Raw genomic sequence first — 6,243 nt, 5'->3', positions numbered from 1 at the left:
GTGGGGGGCAGTTGGGCCCTCTAGAACATCAGTTCCTCTGTGTGCCTTGGCTCTGGTGTTGGGACCCCCAGTGGAGGCGTGAGAGACGCCAGACATGCGTGGGTGATACCCAGCTGCCTCCTGCCTGAAGACCTGGGGGCAGGGAAAGACTTGCCACTCAGGCCCCACCCCACGCCCTTGGAGTGACAAGCTCCCGCCATCCTCCCCACTAGGCCTGGAGAGCTTTCCCTGTTTGGGTTTAGGTGACAGGATAGCCCTGCATTCTCTGCCTGGGCTTCCCCTCCCACTCTTCCTCCTTCCTCTCTCTCTCTGGCCTGAAGCCAGAGAATCTTCCCAGCGTGGTCTGGATCCTCCTCTCCATCCTCATGAGGCCTCAGTTTTCCCTCACAAGGAGCTGCTCAGCCACTGTCTCTGCTTTCTCCCACTTCCCCACCCCAGCTCCACGTCCAGGCTGACTTCTTGGCTTAGCCCCTCAGAGGCCTTCCATCCCCACTGTTTTTCTTCCCTGTGAGGGCAACTTTGATGCCCTGCCCTCAGGACCTGCCTTCTGAATTCTGTCTCCTAAAGGCAGGACCATGACTTCTCTCCCTGGAGGCCTCACCTCCCATGACTTTCCCTGAACCTGGAATGAGTAGGGTAGATCTGGGGGCAGAGCTGGATTCGGGTAGTCTCTGCATTACTTCTCATCAGCCACCTTTCCCTTCTTGGGGGCCTAGAAAGCACTGGGAGGTCCCCTGAGCCAAAGCGGAAGGCTTAGGGCTTCCCCACACTGTACACCAAAGGCCCTTGACCCCCAAGACCTAGTGCCCTGGGATGTAGTTCAGAAAGGGGGCCAGAGGGGCAGCTGTCAGGAGGCCTGCCTGGGCCCTTCACTCCTGGATGCCCTGGAACAAGTCTCTTCTGTTTTGGAGCAGGAATATTAGACAAATGACCTACGTGTCTTGATATCCCCGGTTGAAACTCCTGACCGCAGTACTAACAAGACAGGGCTCCCTTACTGCCTTACAGACCCCTCACAGGCCTGAAATTCTGGGCATGAGCCGAGAGGAGGCCCTAGTGGCTCTGGAACTCTGTAGGTTTGAAAAGCTTTATGAAGGTCTGTTCTGGGGGTCAGGCTGGAGGTGTCCTTGCCAACGATGCTCACCTCCCTCCCACTCCAAACTGAGGCATCTAGGAGGGAGGGAGAGGCACACCTTCAGGTAGGTGTTGAGTGGGGTCATTGAGAGGACTGAGCAATGGGCAGGACCCATGGGGGCTGGAAGGAAGTGCAAGTCCCAGGGGAGGGATGTCCCCAGGGCCAGAGGAATGGGGCTACAGTTGAGAAACCAGAGCTGGCTACCCTCCTCTAGCACTAAAGAAGGATGCCAGAATGAGGCAAGTGGGGGGTGAATGGAGAGGGGACTGCCTATCTCTTGAGCACCTACTGTATGCAGGGTACTTTTCTTTTTTTTTTTTTTTTTTTTTTTTTTTTTTTAAAAGATTTTATTTATTTATTTGACAGACAGAGATCACAAGGAGGCAGAGAGAGAGGGGGGAAGTAGGCTCCCTGCTGAGCCGAGAGCCCGATGCGGGGCTCGATCCCAGGACCCTGAGATCATGACCTGAGCCGAAGGCAGCGGCTTTAACCCACTGAGCCACCCAGGCGCCCCTGCAGGGTACTTTTCAAGTATCATCTCCTTTGATCTGAACTAATCCTCAGGGCTCAGAGGCCTCAGGTCACCTGCTGGAGGTCAGACAACAAGAAAGTAACGATGCCAGAACTTGAACCTAGTTGCATGTGACTCCGGAGCCTGGGCTCTCCTCTAGAAGCCTCTCTGGGAGGTAGATCAAGGCAGCCCCTCCCCAATCCCTCAGAGGCACAGCCCCCACCCCACCCCCCCTTAGGTCCCAAACGGTTTGGAAAATCCTGATGGGAGCAGATGGTGGGGACAGATGGAAGGAAAAGCATCTCAGGGCTGAATTACACAAACAAACATTGATAAAGTGATTAAACCTCAAGCCACCCCTTTCCAAAGGGCCCTGCCCACCCCAGACTGGAGCACCAAGGACCCAGAGGTGGGGCCCTCGGGCTCTCCGGATGCCCCAGTCTCAGCCCAGCGGATCCCAGCTTCTGCCCACCCCGCCCTTCTCACCGCCGCCGGGGACCACCCCCGGACCAGAGCCCAGGGCGGCAGAGCTGCCAAGAGCACAGCCCGGGAGGGGGAGGGGGCGGGTCTCGCTGTTCCCAAGGGAGCTGGGCCATGAAGAACAGAATGGGGGCGGAGGGGGTGTTGGGAAAGTCCTGCGAGCTGGGACTGCAGACTTGAAATCAGGGTGGGGTGGGGCCCCTCCAGCAGGCCTCCCTAGACAGATAGAACTCAGAGAGCCACTGGGCCATGCTGACCCACCTCCCAACCCCCACAGTGGAGGGGGGCAAGGCCCTTCACCTCTGGAAGGTTCGGTTGGTTCCTTCATCTCTACAGTAGAAACAATATTATTAATGGCCCCCTGAAAGGGCTTTGTGAGGATTAAGTGACAGGAAGCCTATAGGGGCTAGGACACTGGGCTGCACATACTTAATGTCTGCTCCAAGTGGCAGACTGGTGTTGGGGAATCAGGAAGGTGGGCGCTGGTTGGAAATGGCTCCTCCGCAGAGCAGAAGTCTGGGCTTGAAGATCCTGCCTGCAGAGCCCCTGAGGCATCTGGGCTCTGTGGCAGCCCTCCCCGCTGCGGTGCCCCCAGGAAAACACCAGATCCCTCCTGGGTAAAAGCCGCTGATCTCTCTGCCCAGTTCAGAATTCAGGATCGCAGAGGTCCCCCTTTGCTGGTCCCTCGGTGTGAACTTACAGAGGGAAACAGACCGGGTTCAGATCTTGATGGGGCTCTTTCCCAGCTTTGGGAACGTTGACAAAAACAACCCCACTCGCTCTGGCTTCTTCTCAGGAATGCCGGTATTTCCAGCCGCTTCCCGGACTTGCTGTCAGAAGCCCAGAGGTACCTCAGACTCAAGTTAGCCAGCATCCAATTCATGGCCCTCCACCCAGCCTGCCAGAGCCTGGGTGCCGTCCAGGAACCCCTCCCTCCTCTTCATCCCACACCCCCTTCCTTCCCAAATCAGAGGTCCACCCAAGGCTCAGGCCTGCCCTGCCCCACTCCCTCCTCTGGTGGCCCTGTATTGTCACCTGGTCCTTTTCCAGCTCCCCAGCCTTTGGTTTCTCCACACCTAATCCCCTTCCTCCCCGCTTAATAAACTTCCATGGCTCCCCACGGCCGACCAGAGGAACTGGGCATTGGAGACGCTCTGTGACATGCACAACCCTTGCCTCCACTTCAGCTCCTACTCTCCACCTTCCTCTGATGACCCCCCCTGAGGTCCAGTGCCTCCTTGACAGATGGCCAGGATCTCCCCTACACTGAAGAAGGGATCTGGAGCCAAGCTGGGGGGAACGGAGCTCCCTGACCCCCAGCTCCATGCATGTGGGTTTTAACATAGGTGGGGGTGAGGTGAAGTGATGCAGGCAGCTAGGGTCACATCCCAGCCTCCCCCCATACCCCCTCCTCTTCCCCTCTTCCCTCTGCTGGTGAAAGCAACTCTTAGCTGGAAGGATCTCAGACCCGATGACTTGCCTTAGGTCCCCCATCCCCTTTGCGCCCTCCTCAAATGCGAAGCGACCCTTTCTGTGCCACTTTTTCTAGCAAATAAGCATTTGGATATTTTTTAACATTTTCATTGCATTACACATTCTGTCTGCTCCTACAGCTCCTCCCGGTGTATCTCTGACTGTTTGAAAATGGTTCCTGAGGTTACCGCAAATGGAACGGTCACTCTTGGAAGTAGGATAAAGGGCAGGAGGTTGAGTGTTCACTTGTAACTGTATACACAATTCTGTGTCCATGTCTACAACCCGCATGCGCGCACTCAATTCAACCTCATTTGAGTCTTGGGTCAAAATCTAAAGGGTCAAACATTTTAGGTTTTTTTATTTCAGTCATCTCTACGCTCCATGTGGGGCTCGAACTCATGACCCCAAGATCAAGAGTCTCAAGCTCTTCTGACTGAGTCAGCCAGGTATTCCCCAAAACAATTTTTTTAAAAAGTCCTTCCTAAACTGGGATCTGTTTCTGCCTGGGAGGTTGCCCAGAGCCCATGGCCTCCTGAGGACTACCCCCTGCCCCTCCCAAACCAGAAGAGTGGATTGAATCCCCAGTCATCTCAGCCTCCGTGACCCAAGGGGATTGCTTATGTGCTGCAGGGCTGGGATCCCCAGGAGTGGGGACAGCCCTGATTCCAGCACAGCCAGCTGTGTTCTCCTGGAGCTTCCATTCTCCTGGGAGCTGCCTCCTTCCTCAAGCTGCTGTGAGGAGCCCACAAGACATCGGAGAGTAGTGCATGGGAAGGAGGCCCCCGAGGACACTGCAGGGTACAGGGGTGCACAGTCATGCAGCCTGGAGGGCGGGTGCTCCCGAGGAGAGGAAAGGGGATATCCTAGCTCAAGGCTTCTGTTGGAACTTCCTATTGTCCCCATTTTATAGACAAAGAAGCAGAGACACAGAGATGGAGTTCCCTGCTTCAGCCTATGCATGGGATTAGAGCCAGATCCAAGACAGGACCCTGCTCTATTTCTGGAGCTCTTTCCAGTGGGCCAGGATGCCTTGGAGAAGTGTGGGCTTCCCAGAGGGTTCCAAGGGACCCAGAGTCCCACAGCCCAACCTCCAGAGGCTGACTTTGCCATGTCTCAGGAGCCTTGTGCTCCCGATCTGTCTCCCTTACTGGGAAGACTGGGTCAGTTCTCCTTTCTGGCACCTTGGGCTCTCCTGAGGCTGGGGATTGCCTCTTGGTTTCCATAGAAATGGTGACCAGAGGGTCTCCAGAATCAGTGCAGGGATGCTGCACAGGGACCAGCAAGTCTACACGTGCCCTGGGAATCCCTGGGATGGACAGCCCTAGCTACAAGCACACAGACACATGCATACTCATGCATACGCTTGCACGTACATGCACACCCAATGCACACGTGTGCACACCCACGCCCACTGAGAGCACACACGCACACCTCTGCATATGGAGTCCCAGGCAGGCGCACTCACAAGGTGCCCGCTAACCGAGAAACACATCTGGACATGATCATAACTGACATCACCCACTCCCAGAGCCACCCTGGTTCCCTCAGGCATAAGGTGGGGCGGGAGGAAATGAGGCACTTCCACTTGATAATACCCACCGCTACATTTATAGATACTATGTGCCCGGGGCTGCATTTTCTTTTCCCCCTGTATAACATTTATACTCCCCACAATGCCACTCTGAGATAGGCACCCAGTAAGGAAACAGGCTCCCAGAGGTGGGGGTGCCAAGCCAGGGTTTGAGTCCAGGATTATCTGGCTCCTACCTCCCCCCAAGACCTGTTGGTGCCAGACCCATGAGGGCCTGCCTGGGACCAGGGTTCTTGGACTTGTGGCTCTGGGACATATGATTCCCTCTCCAGCCCCAGCCATTCTGGAGACCAGGGGTGGAGGAGGTGGTGAGGGAAGGTCCAAGGGACATCAGGGGCTTTCCTTCTGCCTACATCTCCCAGTCAGCAACAAGACCCACCGGGAATCTCTTGCTGGTGAAGCCCACTGAGTTCACTTGTAAGCTGCCTGAGCTTCCAGCAAAGGCAGGAATCCAGGTGCTGAGGTCCTGGCCCTAACTTTCACCCTAGGAAGTGAGGAATCCGGAGTTCAGAGGCCAGGCCAGCCAGATGACCCTGAGCAAGGAGTTGGGCAAGGGGGGGAGGGTCATTGTCCAGGAGGGAGATTTCAGCAAGAGGATACTCTGACAGTCCAAATGGGCTGCTGAAGGAGATGGTGAGCTCCCCATCACTGCAGGCATCCCAGATCTGTAGATGCTGCTGCTCCCTGCTTAGGAAACTGAAAATAAACAGTGACTGAGTCTTGCATCATTATCACATCATTGACTTTGTCATAGCCACCCCTGATTGGGTACCTTTTGCGTCAGGCACTTTAAGGTATGACTACCGCTACTGCTAATAAAAATAGCAGCCGCTATATATTCAGCGCTTATGTGGTTGCTCTTCACTGTCTCCTCCCAGAGACCTGAGAGGCGGGTGCTATTGTTAAGCCCACTTACAGATGAGGAAACTGAGGTTCAGAAAAGTCAGTGACGCGTGCACGGTGCAAGGACTTCAAGACCTACGTTCTGCCTGACTGCTGAGTCTCTGGTCTGCCCATCTGGCAGTTGGCCTCCTGGACCAGCGACCACCC

This window comes from Mustela nigripes, chromosome 14 (assembly GCF_022355385.1).
Source record: "Mustela nigripes isolate SB6536 chromosome 14, MUSNIG.SB6536, whole genome shotgun sequence".
Classification (NCBI taxonomy): Eukaryota; Metazoa; Chordata; class Mammalia; order Carnivora; family Mustelidae; genus Mustela; species Mustela nigripes.
This window is presented reverse-complemented; position numbering follows the sequence as displayed.